The sequence below is a fragment of the Condylostylus longicornis genome, unplaced genomic scaffold (genome assembly GCF_029603195.1).
Source record: "Condylostylus longicornis isolate FDR11 unplaced genomic scaffold, ASM2960319v2 ptg000190l, whole genome shotgun sequence".
NCBI lineage: Eukaryota > Metazoa > Arthropoda > Insecta > Diptera > Dolichopodidae > Condylostylus > Condylostylus longicornis.
The window spans coordinates 69,021-93,189 of record NW_026578158.1 but is presented as its reverse complement, the minus strand read 5'-3'; the positions used below and the strand labels follow the sequence as shown (position 1 = coordinate 93,189).

At 24.7% G+C, this 24,169-nt stretch overlaps 9 pseudogenes; all 9 read right to left on the bottom strand.

The window, feature by feature from the left end:
- Positions 1–12: 12 nt before the first annotated feature.
- LOC129616380 (polycomb group RING finger protein 3-like) lies at positions 13–1,354 on the bottom strand (annotated as a pseudogene).
- Positions 1,355–2,194: 840 nt separating this feature from the next.
- Positions 2,195–3,999, bottom strand: LOC129616379 (polycomb group RING finger protein 3-like; annotated as a pseudogene).
- Positions 4,000–4,839: 840 nt separating this feature from the next.
- On the bottom strand, positions 4,840–6,644 carry LOC129616378 (polycomb group RING finger protein 3-like; annotated as a pseudogene).
- An 840-nt stretch (positions 6,645–7,484) lies between these two features.
- Positions 7,485–8,694, bottom strand: LOC129616376 (polycomb group RING finger protein 3-like; annotated as a pseudogene).
- A 1,308-nt stretch (positions 8,695–10,002) lies between these two features.
- LOC129616375 (polycomb group RING finger protein 3-like) lies at positions 10,003–11,807 on the bottom strand (annotated as a pseudogene).
- An 840-nt stretch (positions 11,808–12,647) lies between these two features.
- On the bottom strand, positions 12,648–14,452 carry LOC129616374 (polycomb group RING finger protein 3-like; annotated as a pseudogene).
- Positions 14,453–15,292: 840 nt separating this feature from the next.
- Positions 15,293–17,097, bottom strand: LOC129616373 (polycomb group RING finger protein 3-like; annotated as a pseudogene).
- An 840-nt stretch (positions 17,098–17,937) lies between these two features.
- On the bottom strand, positions 17,938–19,338 carry LOC129616372 (polycomb group RING finger protein 3-like; annotated as a pseudogene).
- A 1,125-nt stretch (positions 19,339–20,463) lies between these two features.
- LOC129616371 (polycomb group RING finger protein 3-like) lies at positions 20,464–21,864 on the bottom strand (annotated as a pseudogene).
- Positions 21,865–24,169: the final 2,305 nt, after the last annotated feature.

Below are 24,169 nucleotides of genomic sequence, written 5' to 3'. Positions count from 1 at the left end.
CACCTAGAAAACCTTCATTGCAAATTTTTTAAATTGTTACTACTACACTCTAAACAAACATTAACTAGCTCATCTAAACTATGATAGCCGGATTCAGCATGTGCTTCATTAACCTTGTCATCATCATCTTCATTATTCTGTAGTAAATCTTTTGGACAAGCTATAAAAATCTCTTTCCCTCTTCATTTCATCTAAAAAGAAATATTTCTTTTCAAAAAGTTCATATTAAAATGCAAAATATATCAACGCACTTTCTTGCAGATTCGGTACTAGTTTATATACTTAATACAAAAACTTATATATTGCAATGGATGTGACTGATGAATAACATTCTCGCATGTCGGACAAGTTTTCTTTTCTTCCAAGTGTTTTACTAAACAACTTTTGCAAACTAAAATTATGTTGTGTGTTTAATTTTTTCAATAAAAACTTTGTTTTGAAAAATATTCAATTCAAATTCCCGATATATAAAATTAAATACTCTCGAGACTTACATGTATGTAAACATTCAGTGACTGTGGTTGCATCAATGAAGTAGCCTCCACATATTTTGCAAGTTATATGAGTGTTTAAAGTACGTAATCTTATTCTTCTTTCCATATTAATATTTCATATATGATTTCCCTCTTCTTCTTGAACAATTTGTTAAGCGCCGTTGCTCAGCTTAAATTTTTCTTTCCGTTTTCTTCTAAATGTTTATAAAGACGAACCAATTTGGCAGGTTTTCCAAATTTTTCTCTCTTAAATTATGTGAAACCACATATATTTGTTTTACGTTTTATTATTTTGGTGAAATTTTAAATCTAAAATATTTACGGACTTAATTTCCCTGTTCACAATCATGATCTCTCTCTTATTATGTAGCTTCTAAAACATGTTTAAAATATAAAAAAGTATGTTGAATTCAAAATATATGAATTTTCAAAAAAAGCAAATTCAATGAAAAAGTGTTTTTGCCGCTAAAAAATTACAAAAATTGGTTAAAAAAATTTTTATTCCATAACAATTTCAGTATTTAGACGATATCTACTACAATTTCATATCGAAACATAAGACTATAAATTTTACTTTACAATATATGTCCACACTGAACACTAAAATAAAAAAATTTTGACATACTAAATCTTCTGTCAACAAATTATAAACATGTTCTAATAATTTTATTTGCAACATGTTTATATTTGCGCGGTTTCGTGTCAAACCAAATGTATGTGTTAAACACATTTCATATTGATTTTTTTTCTTCAAATTTTATTTTACTGATCGTTTAGTGTATATGTATGTGTTTATCTACATATTCACTAAATGACCAACAAATTTAAGCTATAAATTAGACACGTACATATGTATTTTATTTGCATACATATCCATTTTAAAAAACAAAAGGGATTTCATACTTAAAAAGCTTTTAAAATATGTAAGTTTTACAATTTTAATGCCTTTATTACATTCACACTTATGTATGTGTACGTATTCTAACTTTTTATTAATATTTTCCCATATTTTTTAGTGAGGTATAAACGACCACAAAATAAATGCACACAAAGTAATTTATGTTTATGTAGCTGTCAATAAAAAAGCAAAGTATAATAAATTGTAAGAATCATAGAATCCAAGCACAAACATAGTCTGTTAGATTCAAATAAAATACATATGGATTGGTTTTATAATAATTATACTAAAAAAAAACAAGTAAAGTTTTCGAAAAAATTGGCAAAATAATATAAAAAATGAAAATTCCAAAATTAGAACGAAAGCACGAAAAAAATCTTCCTTAAATTACTCACATTTTGAAAGATATAAAAATTGGAAACGTACTAACCCGTTTCATCATTCAAAAAATTTGCATTTTTATTTTTCAAAATGAAAACATTATTATTTGCAAATAAAAATTTTGTTTTTTTAAGCTTTATGTTTAATATTATAAAATATAAATTGTAAAACTAAACGAAATTAATGTAATTTTTTTTATTTTCAAGTGATTATTAAAAAACTTAATTTAAAATGCTACTATTGGTACAAAAATAATTGATTAAAACACGAGTATCTGAGGAATCACCCCACGAATGCTTTAACACCAGTTACGGACCACTTTGTACATTAAATTCATTAATATACATGAATATATCTTAAACTTATATTATTTTGCCTTAATATTCTGAGTTATACATTATATTGATCACTATATTTATTTTTAAAAACAATTTAAAAAACGCCGTCGGGTAACATATACAAATTTTAATGTATGATTTTTACCCAAAAGTTCTTCATTGCATAAAATATCAATCTAAAAAATAAATAATTATTTGAAATTTCACAAATATTTCAAAATATTAGGCAAAACAGAATATGTCAATTCTCAATTATATTAATTTTCAAAGAGCCCTTAAATTTATTTTAACTAAAATAAAACTTGACAATAAATTTAAATGCGTACATATATATATTCGCGATTTTCTGCACAAAGTGCTAATTTTAATTCACATACTTTCACGTTTTCAAGGTCTCAAATCATTGGTCATTGAGATTTGTTATGCCTATTTTGATATTGAAAAAGATTTATACCTCTCTATATTTTTCTATTCCATTTAAAACTTTTTTTTGCTAAAAATTTCTTTAAATGAGTGATAGTTGATTGAGAACTACACCTAGAAAACCTTCATTGCAAATTTTTTAAATTGTTACTACTACACTCTAAACAAACATTAACTAGCTCATCTAAACTATGATAGCCGGATTCAGCATGTGCTTCATTAACCTTGTCATCATCATCTTCATTATTCTGTAGTAAATCTTTTGGACAAGCTATAAAAATCTCTTTCCCTCTTCATTTCATCTAAAAAGAAATATTTCTTTTCAAAAAGTTCATATTAAAATGCAAAATATATCAACGCACTTTCTTGCAGATTCGGTACTAGTTTATATACTTAATACAAAAACTTATATATTGCAATGGATGTGACTGATGAATAACATTCTCGCATGTCGGACAAGTTTTCTTTTCTTCCAAGTTTTTTACTAAACAACTTTTGCAAACTAAAATTATGTTGTGTGTTTAATTTTTTCAATAAAAACTTTGTTTTGAAAAATATTCAATTCAAATTCCCGATATATAAAATTAAATACTCTCGAGACTTACATGTATGTAAACATTCAGTGACTGTGGTTGCATCAATGAAGTAGCCTCCACATATTTTGCAAGTTATATGAGTGTTTAAAGTACGTAATCTTATTCTTCTTTCCATATTAATATTTCATATATGATTTCCCTCTTCTTCTTGAACAATTTGTTAAGCGCCGTTGCTCAGCTTAAATTTTTCTTTCCGTTTTCTTCTAAATGTTTATAAAGACGAACCAATTTGGCAGGTTTTCCAAATTTTTCTCTCTTAAATTATGTGAAACCACATATATTTGTTTTACGTTTTATTATTTTGGTGAAATTTTAAATCTAAAATATTTACGGACTTAATTTCCCTGTTCACAATCATGATCTCTCTCTTATTATGTAGCTTCTAAAACATGTTTAAAATATAAAAAAGTATGTTGAATTCAAAATATATGAATTTTCAAAAAAAGCAAATTCAATGAAAAAGTGTTTTTGCCGCTAAAAAATTACAAAAATTGGTTAAAAAAATTTTTATTCCATAACAATTTCAGTATTTAGACGATATCTACTACAATTTCATATCGAAACATAAGACTATAAATTTTACTTTACAATATATGTCCACACTGAACACTAAAATAAAAAAATTTTGACATACTAAATCTTCTGTCAACAAATTATAAACATGTTCTAATAATTTTATTTGCAACATGTTTATATTTGCGCGGTTTCGTGTCAAACCAAATGTATGTGTTAAACACATTTCATATTGATTTTTTTTCTTCAAATTTTATTTTACTGATCGTTTAGTGTATATGTATGTGTTTATCTACATATTCACTAAATGACCAACAAATTTAAGCTATAAATTAGACACGTACATATGTATTTTATTTGCATACATATCCATTTTAAAAAACAAAAGGGATTTCATACTTAAAAAGCTTTTAAAATATGTAAGTTTTACAATTTTAATGCCTTTATTACATTCACACTTATGTATGTGTACGTATTCTAACTTTTTATTAATATTTTCCCATATTTTTTAGTGAGGTATAAACGACCACAAAATAAATGCACACAAAGTAATTTATGTTTATGTAGCTGTCAATAAAAAAGCAAAGTATAATAAATTGTAAGAATCATAGAATCCAAGCACAAACATAGTCTGTTAGATTCAAATAAAATACATATGGATTGGTTTTATAATAATTATACTAAAAAAAAACAAGTAAAGTTTTCGAAAAAATTGGCAAAATAATATAAAAAATGAAAATTCCAAAATTAGAACGAAAGCACGAAAAAAATCTTCCTTAAATTACTCACATTTTGAAAGATATAAAAATTGGAAACGTACTAACCCGTTTCATCATTCAAAAAATTTGCATTTTTATTTTTCAAAATGAAAACATTATTATTTGCAAATAAAAATTTTGTTTTTTTAAGCTTTATGTTTAATATTATAAAATATAAATTGTAAAACTAAACGAAATTAATGTAATTTTTTTTATTTTCAAGTGATTATTAAAAAACTTAATTTAAAATGCTACTATTGGTACAAAAATAATTGATTAAAACACGAGTATCTGAGGAATCACCCCACGAATGCTTTAACACCAGTTACGGACCACTTTGTACATTAAATTCATTAATATACATGAATATATCTTAAACTTATATTATTTTGCCTTAATATTCTGAGTTATACATTATATTGATCACTATATTTATTTTTAAAAACAATTTAAAAAACGCCGTCGGGTAACATATACAAATTTTAATGTATGATTTTTACCCAAAAGTTCTTCATTGCATAAAATATCAATCTAAAAAATAAATAATTATTTGAAATTTCACAAATATTTCAAAATATTAGGCAAAACAGAATATGTCAATTCTCAATTATATTAATTTTCAAAGAGCCCTTAAATTTATTTTAACTAAAATAAAACTTGACAATAAATTTAAATGCGTACATATATATATTCGCGATTTTCTGCACAAAGTGCTAATTTTAATTCACATACTTTCACGTTTTCAAGGTCTCAAATCATTGGTCATTGAGATTTGTTATGCCTATTTTGATATTGAAAAAGATTTATACCTCTCTATATTTTTCTATTCCATTTAAAACTTTTTTTTGCTAAAAATTTCTTTAAATGAGTGATAGTTGATTGAGAACTACACCTAGAAAACCTTCATTGCAAATTTTTTAAATTGTTACTACTACACTCTAAACAAACATTAACTAGCTCATCTAAACTATGATAGCCGGATTCAGCATGTGCTTCATTAACCTTGTCATCATCATCTTCATTATTCTGTAGTAAATCTTTTGGACAAGCTATAAAAATCTCTTTCCCTCTTCATTTCATCTAAAAAGAAATATTTCTTTTCAAAAAGTTCATATTAAAATGCAAAATATATCAACGCACTTTCTTGCAGATTCGGTACTAGTTTATATACTTAATACAAAAACTTATATATTGCAATGGATGTGACTGATGAATAACATTCTCGCATGTCGGACAAGTTTTCTTTTCTTCCAAGTTTTTTACTAAACAACTTTTGCAAACTAAAATTATGTTGTGTGTTTAATTTTTTCAATAAAAACTTTGTTTTGAAAAATATTCAATTCAAATTCCCGATATATAAAATTAAATACTCTCGAGACTTACATGTATGTAAACATTCAGTGACTGTGGTTGCATCAATGAAGTAGCCTCCACATATTTTGCAAGTTATATGAGTGTTTAAAGTACGTAATCTTATTCTTCTTTCCATATTAATATTTCATATATGATTTCCCTCTTCTTCTTGAACAATTTGTTAAGCGCCGTTGCTCAGCTTAAATTTTTCTTTCCGTTTTCTTCTAAATGTTTATAAAGACGAACCAATTTGGCAGGTTTTCCAAATTTTTCTCTCTTAAATTATGTGAAACCACATATATTTGTTTTACGTTTTATTATTTTGGTGAAATTTTAAATCTAAAATATTTACGGACTTAATTTCCCTGTTCACAATCATGATCTCTCTCTTATTATGTAGCTTCTAAAACATGTTTAAAATATAAAAAAGTATGTTGAATTCAAAATATATGAATTTTCAAAAAAAGCAAATTCAATGAAAAAGTGTTTTTGCCGCTAAAAAATTACAAAAATTGGTTAAAAAAATTTTTATTCCATAACAATTTCAGTATTTAGACGATATCTACTACAATTTCATATCGAAACATAAGACTATAAATTTTACTTTACAATATATGTCCACACTGAACACTAAAATAAAAAAATTTTGACATACTAAATCTTCTGTCAACAAATTATAAACATGTTCTAATAATTTTATTTGCAACATGTTTATATTTGCGCGGTTTCGTGTCAAACCAAATGTATGTGTTAAACACATTTCATATTGATTTTTTTTCTTCAAATTTTATTTTACTGATCGTTTAGTGTATATGTATGTGTTTATCTACATATTCACTAAATGACCAACAAATTTAAGCTATAAATTAGACACGTACATATGTATTTTATTTGCATACATATCCATTTTAAAAAACAAAAGGGATTTCATACTTAAAAAGCTTTTAAAATATGTAAGTTTTACAATTTTAATGCCTTTATTACATTCACACTTATGTATGTGTACGTATTCTAACTTTTTATTAATATTTTCCCATATTTTTTAGTGAGGTATAAACGACCACAAAATAAATGCACACAAAGTAATTTATGTTTATGTAGCTGTCAATAAAAAAGCAAAGTATAATAAATTGTAAGAATCATAGAATCCAAGCACAAACATAGTCTGTTAGATTCAAATAAAATACATATGGATTGGTTTTATAATAATTATACTAAAAAAAAACAAGTAAAGTTTTCGAAAAAATTGGCAAAATAATATAAAAAATGAAAATTCCAAAATTAGAACGAAAGCACGAAAAAAATCTTCCTTAAATTACTCACATTTTGAAAGATATAAAAATTGGAAACGTACTAACCCGTTTCATCATTCAAAAAATTTGCATTTTTATTTTTCAAAATGAAAACATTATTATTTGCAAATAAAAATTTTGTTTTTTTAAGCTTTATGTTTAATATTATAAAATATAAATTGTAAAACTAAACGAAATTAATGTAATTTTTTTTATTTTCAAGTGATTATTAAAAAACTTAATTTAAAATGCTACTATTGGTACAAAAATAATTGATTAAAACACGAGTATCTGAGGAATCACCCCACGAATGCTTTAACACCAGTTACGGACCACTTTGTACATTAAATTCATTAATATACATGAATATATCTTAAACTTATATTATTTTGCCTTAATATTCTGAGTTATACATTATATTGATCACTATATTTATTTTTAAAAACAATTTAAAAAACGCCGTCGGGTAACATATACAAATTTTAATGTATGATTTTTACCCAAAAGTTCTTCATTGCATAAAATATCAATCTAAAAAATAAATAATTATTTGAAATTTCACAAATATTTCAAAATATTAGGCAAAACAGAATATGTCAATTCTCAATTATATTAATTTTCAAAGAGCCCTTAAATTTATTTTAACTAAAATAAAACTTGACAATAAATTTAAATGCGTACATATATATATTCGCGATTTTCTGCACAAAGTGCTAATTTTAATTCACATACTTTCACGTTTTCAAGGTCTCAAATCATTGGTCATTGAGATTTGTTATGCCTATTTTGATATTGAAAAAGATTTATACCTCTCTATATTTTTCTATTCCATTTAAAACTTTTTTTTGCTAAAAATTTCTTTAAATGAGTGATAGTTGATTGAGAACTACACCTAGAAAACCTTCATTGCAAATTTTTTAAATTGTTACTACTACACTCTAAACAAACATTAACTAGCTCATCTAAACTATGATAGCCGGATTCAGCATGTGCTTCATTAACCTTGTCATCATCATCTTCATTATTCTGTAGTAAATCTTTTGGACAAGCTATAAAAATCTCTTTCCCTCTTCATTTCATCTAAAAAGAAATATTTCTTTTCAAAAAGTTCATATTAAAATGCAAAATATATCAACGCACTTTCTTGCAGATTCGGTACTAGTTTATATACTTAATACAAAAACTTATATATTGCAATGGATGTGACTGATGAATAACATTCTCGCATGTCGGACAAGTTTTCTTTTCTTCCAAGTTTTTTACTAAACAACTTTTGCAAACTAAAATTATGTTGTGTGTTTAATTTTTTCAATAAAAACTTTGTTTTGAAAAATATTCAATTCAAATTCCCGATATATAAAATTAAATACTCTCGAGACTTACATGTATGTAAACATTCAGTGACTGTGGTTGCATCAATGAAGTAGCCTCCACATATTTTGCAAGTTATATGAGTGTTTAAAGTACGTAATCTTATTCTTCTTTCCATATTAATATTTCATATATGATTTCCCTCTTCTTCTTGAACAATTTGTTAAGCGCAGTTGCTCAGTTTAATTTTTTCAATCAAAAAGTGTTTTTGCCGCTAAAAAATTTCCTTCCCGCTTAAGTAAATCCATCAAATCTTCATAATATAATCTAATAAGTTTTTTTCCAATATGACGTGCAGCGCTCAGCGCTATCTATTGTCAAGTATTGATATTCACACCTGGAGAATTTGTATCATAATCAATACCAACTATAAAATATATGTTTTAAGTATAATCAGCTTAATAATTTGGGCCATATTTTTTAACGCTTTCATATATAATACTGCGTTTTTGCTTTACAACATGTGTCTAAACTGAACACTAAAATAAAAAAAAATTGGACATAGTAAATCTTGTGTCAACAAATCACAAACATATTATGTTCTAATAATTTTATTTGCAACATGTTTATATTCACGCGTTTTCGTTTCAAATCAATGTATGTGTTAAACACATTTCAGATTGATTTTTTTTTCTTCAAATTTTATTTTACTGATCGTTTAGTGTATATGTATGTGTTTATCTACATATTCACTAAATGACCAACAAATTTAAGCTATAAATTAGACACGTACATATGTATTTTATTTGCATACATATCCATTTTAAAAAACAAAAGGGATTTCATACTTAAAAAGCTTTTAAAATATGTAAGTTTTACAATTTTAATGCCTTTATTACATTCACACTTATGTATGTGTACGTATTCTAACTTTTTATTAATATTTTCCCATATTTTTTAGTGAGGTATAAACGACCACAAAATAAATGCACACAAAGTAATTTATGTTTATGTAGCTGTCAATAAAAAAGCAAAGTATAATAAATTGTAAGAATCATAGAATCCAAGCACAAACATAGTCTGTTAGATTCAAATAAAATACATATGGATTGGTTTTATAATAATTATACTAAAAAAAAACAAGTAAAGTTTTCGAAAAAATTGGCAAAATAATATAAAAAATGAAAATTCCAAAATTAGAACGAAAGCACGAAAAAAATCTTCCTTAAATTACTCACATTTTGAAAGATATAAAAATTGGAAACGTACTAACCCGTTTCATCATTCAAAAAATTTGCATTTTTATTTTTCAAAATGAAAACATTATTATTTGCAAATAAAAATTTTGTTTTTTTAAGCTTTATGTTTAATATTATAAAATATAAATTGTAAAACTAAACGAAATTAATGTAATTTTTTTTATTTTCAAGTGATTATTAAAAAACTTAATTTAAAATGCTACTATTGGTACAAAAATAATTGATTAAAACACGAGTATCTGAGGAATCACCCCACGAATGCTTTAACACCAGTTACGGACCACTTTGTACATTAAATTCATTAATATACATGAATATATCTTAAACTTATATTATTTTGCCTTAATATTCTGAGTTATACATTATATTGATCACTATATTTATTTTTAAAAACAATTTAAAAAACGCCGTCGGGTAACATATACAAATTTTAATGTATGATTTTTACCCAAAAGTTCTTCATTGCATAAAATATCAATCTAAAAAATAAATAATTATTTGAAATTTCACAAATATTTCAAAATATTAGGCAAAACAGAATATGTCAATTCTCAATTATATTAATTTTCAAAGAGCCCTTAAATTTATTTTAACTAAAATAAAACTTGACAATAAATTTAAATGCGTACATATATATATTCGCGATTTTCTGCACAAAGTGCTAATTTTAATTCACATACTTTCACGTTTTCAAGGTCTCAAATCATTGGTCATTGAGATTTGTTATGCCTATTTTGATATTGAAAAAGATTTATACCTCTCTATATTTTTCTATTCCATTTAAAACTTTTTTTTGCTAAAAATTTCTTTAAATGAGTGATAGTTGATTGAGAACTACACCTAGAAAACCTTCATTGCAAATTTTTTAAATTGTTACTACTACACTCTAAACAAACATTAACTAGCTCATCTAAACTATGATAGCCGGATTCAGCATGTGCTTCATTAACCTTGTCATCATCATCTTCATTATTCTGTAGTAAATCTTTTGGACAAGCTATAAAAATCTCTTTCCCTCTTCATTTCATCTAAAAAGAAATATTTCTTTTCAAAAAGTTCATATTAAAATGCAAAATATATCAACGCACTTTCTTGCAGATTCGGTACTAGTTTATATACTTAATACAAAAACTTATATATTGCAATGGATGTGACTGATGAATAACATTCTCGCATGTCGGACAAGTTTTCTTTTCTTCCAAGTTTTTTACTAAACAACTTTTGCAAACTAAAATTATGTTGTGTGTTTAATTTTTTCAATAAAAACTTTGTTTTGAAAAATATTCAATTCAAATTCCCGATATATAAAATTAAATACTCTCGAGACTTACATGTATGTAAACATTCAGTGACTGTGGTTGCATCAATGAAGTAGCCTCCACATATTTTGCAAGTTATATGAGTGTTTAAAGTACGTAATCTTATTCTTCTTTCCATATTAATATTTCATATATGATTTCCCTCTTCTTCTTGAACAATTTGTTAAGCGCCGTTGCTCAGCTTAAATTTTTCTTTCCGTTTTCTTCTAAATGTTTATAAAGACGAACCAATTTGGCAGGTTTTCCAAATTTTTCTCTCTTAAATTATGTGAAACCACATATATTTGTTTTACGTTTTATTATTTTGGTGAAATTTTAAATCTAAAATATTTACGGACTTAATTTCCCTGTTCACAATCATGATCTCTCTCTTATTATGTAGCTTCTAAAACATGTTTAAAATATAAAAAAGTATGTTGAATTCAAAATATATGAATTTTCAAAAAAAGCAAATTCAATGAAAAAGTGTTTTTGCCGCTAAAAAATTACAAAAATTGGTTAAAAAAATTTTTATTCCATAACAATTTCAGTATTTAGACGATATCTACTACAATTTCATATCGAAACATAAGACTATAAATTTTACTTTACAATATATGTCCACACTGAACACTAAAATAAAAAAATTTTGACATACTAAATCTTCTGTCAACAAATTATAAACATGTTCTAATAATTTTATTTGCAACATGTTTATATTTGCGCGGTTTCGTGTCAAACCAAATGTATGTGTTAAACACATTTCATATTGATTTTTTTTCTTCAAATTTTATTTTACTGATCGTTTAGTGTATATGTATGTGTTTATCTACATATTCACTAAATGACCAACAAATTTAAGCTATAAATTAGACACGTACATATGTATTTTATTTGCATACATATCCATTTTAAAAAACAAAAGGGATTTCATACTTAAAAAGCTTTTAAAATATGTAAGTTTTACAATTTTAATGCCTTTATTACATTCACACTTATGTATGTGTACGTATTCTAACTTTTTATTAATATTTTCCCATATTTTTTAGTGAGGTATAAACGACCACAAAATAAATGCACACAAAGTAATTTATGTTTATGTAGCTGTCAATAAAAAAGCAAAGTATAATAAATTGTAAGAATCATAGAATCCAAGCACAAACATAGTCTGTTAGATTCAAATAAAATACATATGGATTGGTTTTATAATAATTATACTAAAAAAAAACAAGTAAAGTTTTCGAAAAAATTGGCAAAATAATATAAAAAATGAAAATTCCAAAATTAGAACGAAAGCACGAAAAAAATCTTCCTTAAATTACTCACATTTTGAAAGATATAAAAATTGGAAACGTACTAACCCGTTTCATCATTCAAAAAATTTGCATTTTTATTTTTCAAAATGAAAACATTATTATTTGCAAATAAAAATTTTGTTTTTTTAAGCTTTATGTTTAATATTATAAAATATAAATTGTAAAACTAAACGAAATTAATGTAATTTTTTTTATTTTCAAGTGATTATTAAAAAACTTAATTTAAAATGCTACTATTGGTACAAAAATAATTGATTAAAACACGAGTATCTGAGGAATCACCCCACGAATGCTTTAACACCAGTTACGGACCACTTTGTACATTAAATTCATTAATATACATGAATATATCTTAAACTTATATTATTTTGCCTTAATATTCTGAGTTATACATTATATTGATCACTATATTTATTTTTAAAAACAATTTAAAAAACGCCGTCGGGTAACATATACAAATTTTAATGTATGATTTTTACCCAAAAGTTCTTCATTGCATAAAATATCAATCTAAAAAATAAATAATTATTTGAAATTTCACAAATATTTCAAAATATTAGGCAAAACAGAATATGTCAATTCTCAATTATATTAATTTTCAAAGAGCCCTTAAATTTATTTTAACTAAAATAAAACTTGACAATAAATTTAAATGCGTACATATATATATTCGCGATTTTCTGCACAAAGTGCTAATTTTAATTCACATACTTTCACGTTTTCAAGGTCTCAAATCATTGGTCATTGAGATTTGTTATGCCTATTTTGATATTGAAAAAGATTTATACCTCTCTATATTTTTCTATTCCATTTAAAACTTTTTTTTGCTAAAAATTTCTTTAAATGAGTGATAGTTGATTGAGAACTACACCTAGAAAACCTTCATTGCAAATTTTTTAAATTGTTACTACTACACTCTAAACAAACATTAACTAGCTCATCTAAACTATGATAGCCGGATTCAGCATGTGCTTCATTAACCTTGTCATCATCATCTTCATTATTCTGTAGTAAATCTTTTGGACAAGCTATAAAAATCTCTTTCCCTCTTCATTTCATCTAAAAAGAAATATTTCTTTTCAAAAAGTTCATATTAAAATGCAAAATATATCAACGCACTTTCTTGCAGATTCGGTACTAGTTTATATACTTAATACAAAAACTTATATATTGCAATGGATGTGACTGATGAATAACATTCTCGCATGTCGGACAAGTTTTCTTTTCTTCCAAGTTTTTTACTAAACAACTTTTGCAAACTAAAATTATGTTGTGTGTTTAATTTTTTCAATAAAAACTTTGTTTTGAAAAATATTCAATTCAAATTCCCGATATATAAAATTAAATACTCTCGAGACTTACATGTATGTAAACATTCAGTGACTGTGGTTGCATCAATGAAGTAGCCTCCACATATTTTGCAAGTTATATGAGTGTTTAAAGTACGTAATCTTATTCTTCTTTCCATATTAATATTTCATATATGATTTCCCTCTTCTTCTTGAACAATTTGTTAAGCGCCGTTGCTCAGCTTAAATTTTTCTTTCCGTTTTCTTCTAAATGTTTATAAAGACGAACCAATTTGGCAGGTTTTCCAAATTTTTCTCTCTTAAATTATGTGAAACCACATATATTTGTTTTACGTTTTATTATTTTGGTGAAATTTTAAATCTAAAATATTTACGGACTTAATTTCCCTGTTCACAATCATGATCTCTCTCTTATTATGTAGCTTCTAAAACATGTTTAAAATATAAAAAAGTATGTTGAATTCAAAATATATGAATTTTCAAAAAAAGCAAATTCAATGAAAAAGTGTTTTTGCCGCTAAAAAATTACAAAAATTGGTTAAAAAAATTTTTATTCCATAACAATTTCAGTATTTAGACGATATCTACTACAATTTCATATCGAAACATAAGACTATAAATTTTACTTTACAATATATGTCCACACTGAACACTAAAATAAAAAAATTTTGACATACTAAATCTTCTGTCAACAAATTATAAACATGTTCTAATAATTTTATTTGCAACATGTTTATATTTGCGCGGTTTCGTGTCAAACCAAATGTATGTGTTAAACACATTTCATATTGATTTTTTTTCTTCAAATTTTATTTTACTGATCGTTTAGTGTATATGTATGTGTTTATCTACATATTCACTAAATGACCAACAAATTTAAGCTATAAATTAGACACGTACATATGTATTTTATTTGCATACATATCCATTTTAAAAAACAAAAGGGATTTCATACTTAAAAAGCTTTTAAAATATGTAAGTTTTACAATTTTAATGCCTTTATTACATTCACACTTATGTATGTGTACGTATTCTAACTTTTTATTAATATTTTCCCATATTTTTTAGTGAGGTATAAACGACCACAAAATAAATGCACACAAAGTAATTTATGTTTATGTAGCTGTCAATAAAAAAGCAAAGTATAATAAATTGTAAGAATCATAGAATCCAAGCACAAACATAGTCTGTTAGATTCAAATAAAATACATATGGATTGGTTTTATAATAATTATACTAAAAAAAAACAAGTAAAGTTTTCGAAAAAATTGGCAAAATAATATAAAAAATGAAAATTCCAAAATTAGAACGAAAGCACGAAAAAAATCTTCCTTAAATTACTCACATTTTGAAAGATATAAAAATTGGAAACGTACTAACCCGTTTCATCATTCAAAAAATTTGCATTTTTATTTTTCAAAATGAAAACATTATTATTTGCAAATAAAAATTTTGTTTTTTTAAGCTTTATGTTTAATATTATAAAATATAAATTGTAAAACTAAACGAAATTAATGTAATTTTTTTTATTTTCAAGTGATTATTAAAAAACTTAATTTAAAATGCTACTATTGGTACAAAAATAATTGATTAAAACACGAGTATCTGAGGAATCACCCCACGAATGCTTTAACACCAGTTACGGACCACTTTGTACATTAAATTCATTAATATACATGAATATATCTTAAACTTATATTATTTTGCCTTAATATTCTGAGTTATACATTATATTGATCACTATATTTATTTTTAAAAACAATTTAAAAAACGCCGTCGGGTAACATATACAAATTTTAATGTATGATTTTTACCCAAAAGTTCTTCATTGCATAAAATATCAATCTAAAAAATAAATAATTATTTGAAATTTCACAAATATTTCAAAATATTAGGCAAAACAGAATATGTCAATTCTCAATTATATTAATTTTCAAAGAGCCCTTAAATTTATTTTAACTAAAATAAAACTTGACAATAAATTTAAATGCGTACATATATATATTCGCGATTTTCTGCACAAAGTGCTAATTTTAATTCACATACTTTCACGTTTTCAAGGTCTCAAATCATTGGTCATTGAGATTTGTTATGCCTATTTTGATATTGAAAAAGATTTATACCTCTCTATATTTTTCTATTCCATTTAAAACTTTTTTTTGCTAAAAATTTCTTTAAATGAGTGATAGTTGATTGAGAACTACACCTAGAAAACCTTCATTGCAAATTTTTTAAATTGTTACTACTACACTCTAAACAAACATTAACTAGCTCATCTAAACTATGATAGCCGGATTCAGCATGTGCTTCATTAACCTTGTCATCATCATCTTCATTATTCTGTAGTAAATCTTTTGGACAAGCTATAAAAATCTCTTTCCCTCTTCATTTCATCTAAAAAGAAATATTTCTTTTCAAAAAGTTCATATTAAAATGCAAAATATATCAACGCACTTTCTTGCAGATTCGGTACTAGTTTATATACTTAATACAAAAACTTATATATTGCAATGGATGTGACTGATGAATAACATTCTCGCATGTCGGACAAGTTTTCTTTTCTTCCAAGTTTTTTACTAAACAACTTTTGCAAACTAAAATTATGTTGTGTGTTTAATTTTTTCAATAAAAACTTTGTTTTGAAAAATATTCAATTCAAATTCCCGATATATAAAATTAAATACTCTCGAGACTTACATGTATGTAAACATTCAGTGACTGTGGTTGCATCAATGAAGTAGCCTCCACATATTTTGCAAGTTATATGAGTGTTTAAAGTACGTAATCTTATTCTTCTTTCCATATTAATATTTCATATATGATTTCCCTCTTCTTCTTGAACAATTTGTTAAGCGCCGTTGCTCAGCTTAAATTTTTCTTTCCGTTTTCTTCTAAATGTTTATAAAGACGAACCAATTTGGCAGGTTTTCCAAATTTTTCTCTCTTAAATTATGTGAAACCACATATATTTGTTTTACGTTTTATTATTTTGGTGAAATTTTAAATCTAAAATATTTACGGACTTAATTTCCCTGTTCACAATCATGATCTCTCTCTTATTATGTAGCTTCTAAAACATGTTTAAAATATAAAAAAGTATGTTGAATTCAAAATATATGAATTTTCAAAAAAAGCAAATTCAATGAAAAAGTGTTTTTGCCGCTAAAAAATTACAAAAATTGGTTAAAAAAATTTTTATTCCATAACAATTTCAGTATTTAGACGATATCTACTACAATTTCATATCGAAACATAAGACTATAAATTTTACTTTACAATATATGTCCACACTGAACACTAAAATAAAAAAATTTTGACATACTAAATCTTCTGTCAACAAATTATAAACATGTTCTAATAATTTTATTTGCAACATGTTTATATTTGCGCGGTTTCGTGTCAAACCAAATGTATGTGTTAAACACATTTCATATTGATTTTTTTTCTTCAAATTTTATTTTACTGATCGTTTAGTGTATATGTATGTGTTTATCTACATATTCACTAAATGACCAACAAATTTAAGCTATAAATTAGACACGTACATATGTATTTTATTTGCATACATATCCATTTTAAAAAACAAAAGGGATTTCATACTTAAAAAGCTTTTAAAATATGTAAGTTTTACAATTTTAATGCCTTTATTACATTCACACTTATGTATGTGTACGTATTCTAACTTTTTATTAATATTTTCCCATATTTTTTAGTGAGGTATAAACGACCACAAAATAAATGCACACAAAGTAATTTATGTTTATGTAGCTGTCAATAAAAAAGCAAAGTATAATAAATTGTAAGAATCATAGAATCCAAGCACAAACATAGTCTGTTAGATTCAAATAAAATACATATGGATTGGTTTTATAATAATTATACTAAAAAAAAACAAGTAAAGTTTTCGAAAAAATTGGCAAAATAATATAAAAAATTAAAATTCCAAAATTAGAACGAAAGCACGAAAAAAATCTTCCTTAAATTACTCACATTTTGAAAGATATAAAAATTGGAAACGTACTAACCCGTTTCATCATTCAAAAAATTTGCATTTTTATTTTTCAAAATGAAAACATTATTATTTGCAAATAAAAATTTTGTTTTTTTAAGCTTTATGTTTAATATTATAAAATATAAATTGTAAAACTAAACGAAATTAATGTAATTTTTTTTATTTTCAAGTGATTATTAAAAAACTTAATTTAAAATGCTACTATTGGTACAAAAATAATTGATTAAAACACGAGTATCTGAGGAATCACCCCACGAATGCTTTAACACCAGTTACGGACCACTTTGTACATTAAATTCATTAATATACATGAATATATCTTAAACTTATATTATTTTGCCTTAATATTCTGAGTTATACATTATATTGATCACTATATTTATTTTTAAAAACAATTTAAAAAACGCCGTCGGGTAACATATACAAATTTTAATGTATGATTTTTACCCAAAAGTTCTTCATTGCATAAAATATCAATCTAAAAAATAAATAATTATTTGAAATTTCACAAATATTTCAAAATATTAGGCAAAACAGAATATGTCAATTCTCAATTATATTAATTTTCAAAGAGCCCTTAAATTTATTTTAACTAAAATAAAACTTGACAATAAATTTAAATGCGTACATATATATATTCGCGATTTTCTGCACAAAGTGCTAATTTTAATTCACATACTTTCACGTTTTCAAGGTCTCAAATCATTGGTCATTGAGATTTGTTATGCCTATTTTGATATTGAAAAAGATTTATACCTCTCTATATTTTTCTATTCCATTTAAAACTTTTTTTTGCTAAAAATTTCTTTAAATGAGTGATAGTTGATTGAGAACTACACCTAGAAAACCTTCATTGCAAATTTTTTAAATTGTTACTACTACACTCTAAACAAACATTAACTAGCTCATCTAAACTATGATAGCCGGATTCAGCATGTGCTTCATTAACCTTGTCATCATCATCTTCATGATTCTGTAGTAAATCTTTTGGACAAGCTATATTACGACTTCTATAAAAATCTCTTTCCCTCTTCATTTCATCTAAAAAGAAATATTTCTTTTCAAAAAGTTCATATTAAAATGCAAAATATATCAACGCACTTTCTTGCAGATTCGGTACTAGTTTATATACTTAATACAAAAACTTATATATTGCAATGGATGTGACTGATGAATAACATTCTCGCATGTCGGACAAGTTTTCTTTTCTTCCAAGTGTTTTACTAAACAACTTTTGCAAACTAAAATTATGTTGTGTGTTTAATTTTTTCAATAAAAACTTTGTTTTGAAAAATATTCAATTCAAATTCCCGATATATAAAATTAAATACTCTCGAGACTTACATGTATGTAAACATTCAGTGACTGTGGTTGCATCAATGAAGTAGCCTCCACATATTTTGCAAGTTATATGAGTGTTTAAAGTACGTAATCTTATTCTTCTTTCCATATTAATATTTCATATATGATTTCCCTCTTCTTCTTGAACAATTTGTTAAGCGCAGTTGCTCAGTTTAATTTTTTCAATCAAAAAGTGTTTTTGCCGCTAAAAAATTTCCTTCCCGCTTAAGTAAATCCATCAAATCTTCATAATATAATCTAATAAGTTTTTTTTCCAATATGACGTGCAGCGCTCAGCGCTATCTATTGTCAAGTATTGATATTCACACCTGGAGAATTTGTATCATAATCAATACCAACTATAAAATATATGTTTTGAGTATAATCAGTTTAATAATTTGGGCCATATTTTTTAACGCTTTCATATATAATACTGCGTTTTTACTTTACAATGTGTCCAAACTGAACACTAAAATAAAAAAAATTTTGACATTCTAAATCTTCTGTCAACAAATTATATACATGTTCTAATAATTTTATTTGCAACATGTTTATATTTGCGCGGTTTCGTGTCAAACCAAATGTATGTGTTAAACACATTTCATATTGATTTTTTTTCTTCAAATTTTATTTTACTGATCGTTTAGTGTATATGTATGTGTTTATCTACATATTCACTAAATGACCAACAAATTTAAGCTATAAATTAGACACGTACATATGTATTTTATTTGCATACATATCCATTTTAAAAAACAAAAGGGATTTCATACTTAAAAAGCTTTTAAAATATGTAAGTTTTACAATTTTAATGCCTTTATTACATTCACACTTATGTATGTGTACGTATTCTAACTTTTTATTAATATTTTCCCATATTTTTTAGTGAGGTATAAACGACCACAAAATAAATGCACACAAAGTAATTTATGTTTATGTAGCTGTCAATAAAAAAGCAAAGTATAATAAATTGTAAGAATCATAGAATCCAAGCACAAACATAGTCTGTTAGATTCAAATAAAATACATATGGATTGGTTTTATAATAATTATACTAAAAAAAAACAAGTAAAGTTTTCGAAAAAATTGGCAAAATAATATAAAAAATTAAAATTCCAAAATTAGAACGAAAGCACGAAAAAAATCTTCCTTAAATTACTCACATTTTGAAAGATATAAAAATTGGAAACGTACTAACCCGTTTCATCATTCAAAAAATTTGCATTTTTATTTTTCAAAATGAAAACATTATTATTTGCAAATAAAAATTTTGTTTTTTTAAGCTTTATGTTTAATATTATAAAATATAAATTGTAAAACTAAACGAAATTAATGTAATTTTTTTTATTTTCAAGTGATTATTAAAAAACTTAATTTAAAATGCTACTATTGGTACAAAAATAATTGATTAAAACACGAGTATCTGAGGAATCACCCCACGAATGCTTTAACACCAGTTACGGACCACTTTGTACATTAAATTCATTAATATACATGAATATATCTTAAACTTATATTATTTTGCCTTAATATTCTGAGTTATACATTATATTGATCACTATATTTATTTTTAAAAACAATTTAAAAAACGCCGTCGGGTAACATATACAAATTTTAATGTATGATTTTTACCCAAAAGTTCTTCATTGCATAAAATATCAATCTAAAAAATAAATAATTATTTGAAATTTCACAAATATTTCAAAATATTAGGCAAAACAGAATATGTCAATTCTCAATTATATTAATTTTCAAAGAGCCCTTAAATTTATTTTAACTAAAATAAAACTTGACAATAAATTTAAATGCGTACATATATATATTCGCGATTTTCTGCACAAAGTGCTAATTTTAATTCACATACTTTCACGTTTTCAAGGTCTCAAATCATTGGTCATTGAGATTTGTTATGCCTATTTTGATATTGAAAAAGATTTATACCTCTCTATATTTTTCTATTCCATTTAAAACTTTTTTTTGCTAAAAATTTCTTTAAATGAGTGATAGTTGATTGAGAACTACACCTAGAAAACCTTCATTGCAAATTTTTTAAATTGTTACTACTACACTCTAAACAAACATTAACTAGCTCATCTAAACTATGATAGCCGGATTCAGCATGTGCTTCATTAACCTTGTCATCATCATCTTCATGATTCTGTAGTAAATCTTTTGGACAAGCTATATTACGACTTCTATAAAAATCTCTTTCCCTCTTCATTTCATCTAAAAAGAAATATTTCTTTTCAAAAAGTTCATATTAAAATGCAAAATATATCAACGCACTTTCTTGCAGATTCGGTACTAGTTTATATACTTAATACAAAAACTTATATATTGCAATGGATGTGACTGATGAATAACATTCTCGCATGTCGGACAAGTTTTCTTTTCTTCCAAGTGTTTTACTAAACAACTTTTGCAAACTAAAATTATGTTGTGTGTTTAATTTTTTCAATAAAAACTTTGTTTTGAAAAATATTCAATTCAAATTCCCGATATATAAAATTAAATACTCTCGAGACTTACATGTATGTAAACATTCAGTGACTGTGGTTGCATCAATGAAGTAGCCTCCACATATTTTGCAAGTTATATGAGTGTTTAAAGTACGTAATCTTATTCTTCTTTCCATATTAATATTTCATATATGATTTCCCTCTTCTTCTTGAACAATTTGTTAAGCGCAGTTGCTCAGTTTAATTTTTTCAATCAAAAAGTGTTTTTGCCGCTAAAAAATTTCCTTCCCGCTTAAGTAAATCCATCAAATCTTCATAATATAATCTAATAAGTTTTTTTTCCAATATGACGTGCAGCGCTCAGCGCTATCTATTGTCAAGTATTGATATTCACACCTGGAGAATTTGTATCATAATCAATACCAACTATAAAATATATGTTTTGAGTATAATCAGTTTAATAATTTGGGCCATATTTTTTAACGCTTTCATATATAATACTGCGTTTTTACTTTACAATGTGTCCAAACTGAACACTAAAATAAAAAAAATTTTGACATTCTAAATCTTCTGTCAACAAATTATATACATGTTCTAATAATTTTATTTGCAACATGTTTATATTTGCGCGGTTTCGTGTCAAACCAAATGTATGTGTTAAACACATTTCATATTGATTTTTTTTCTTCAAATTTTATTTTACTGATCGTTTAGTGTATATGTATGTGTTTATCTACATATTCACTAAATGACCAACAAATTTAAGCTATAAATTAGACACGTACATATGTATTTTATTTGCATACATATCCATTTTAAAAAACAAAAGGGATTTCATACTTAAAAAGCTTTTAAAATATGTAAGTTTTACAATTTTAATGCCTTTATTACATTCACACTTATGTATGTGTACGTATTCTAACTTTTTATTAATATTTTCCCATATTTTTTAGTGAGGTATAAACGACCACAAAATAAATGCACACAAAGTAATTTATGTTTATGTAGCTGTCAATAAAAAAGCAAAGTATAATAAATTGTAAGAATCATAGAATCCAAGCACAAACATAGTCTGTTAGATTCAAATAAAATACATATGGATTGGTTTTATAATAATTATACTAAAAAAAAACAAGTAAAGTTTTCGAAAAAATTGGCAAAATAATATAAAAAATTAAAATTCCAAAATTAGAACGAAAGCACGAAAAAAATCTTCCTTAAATTACTCACATTTTGAAAGATATAAAAATTGGAAACGTACTAACCCGTTTCATCATTCAAAAAATTTGCATTTTTATTTTTCAAAATGAAAACATTATTATTTGCAAATAAAAATTTTGTTTTTTTAAGCTTTATGTTTAATATTATAAAATATAAATTGTAAAACTAAACGAAATTAATGTAATTTTTTTTATTTTCAAGTGATTATTAAAAAACTTAATTTAAAATGCTACTATTGGTACAAAAATAATTGATTAAAACACGAGTATCTGAGGAATCACCCCACGAATGCTTTAACACCAGTTACGGACCACTTTGTACATTAAATTCATTAATATACATGAATATATCTTAAACTTATATTATTTTGCCTTAATATTCTGAGTTATACATTATATTGATCACTATATTTATTTTTAAAAACATTTTAAAAAACGCCGTCGGGTAACATATACAAATTTTAATGTATGATTTTTACCCAAAAGTTCTTCATTGCATAAAATATCAATCTAAAAAATAAATAATTATTTGAAATTTCACAAATATTTCAAAATATTAGGCAAAACAGAATATGTCAATTCTCAATTATATTAATTTTCAAAGAGCCCTTAAATTTATTTTAACTAAAATAAAACTTGACAATAAATTTAAATGCGTACATATATATATTCGCGATTTTCTGCACAAAGTGCTAATTTTAATTCACATACTTTCACGTTTTCAAGGTCTCAAATCATTGGTCATTGAGATTTGTTATGCCTATTTTGATATTGAAAAAGATTTATACCTCTCTATATTTTTCTATTCCATTTAAAACTTTTTTTTGCTAAAAATTTCTTTAAATGAGTGATAGTTGATTGAGAACTACACCTAGAAAACCTTCATTGCAACATGTTTATATTTGCGCGGTTTCGTGTCAAACCAAATGTATGTGTTAAACACATTTCATATTGATTTTTTTTCTTCAAATTTTATTTTACTGATCGTTTAGTGTATATGTATGTGTTTATCTACATATTCACTAAATGACCAACAAATTTAAGCTATAAATTAGACACGTACATATGTATTTTATTTGCATACATATCCATTTTAAAAAACAAAAGGGATTTCATACTTAAAAAGCTTTTAAAATATGTAAGTTTTACAATTTTAATGCCTTTATTACATTCACACTTATGTATGTGTACGTATTCTAACTTTTTATTAATATTTTCCCATATTTTTTAGTGAGGTATAAACGACCACAAAATAAATGCACACAAAGTAATTTATGTTTATGTAGCTGTCAATAAAAAAGCAAAGTATAATAAATTGTAAGAATCATAGAATCCAAGCACAAACATAGTCTGTTAGATTCAAATAAAATACATATGGATTGGTTTTATAATAATTATACTAAAAAAAAACAAGTAAAGTTTTCGAAAAAATTGGCAAAATAATATAAAAAATTAAAATTCCAAAATTAGAACGAAAGCACGAAAAAAATCTTCCTTAAATTACTCACATTTTGAAAGATATAAAAATTGGAAACGTACTAACCCGTTTCATCATTCAAAAAATTTGCATTTTTATTTTTCAAAATGAAAACATTAT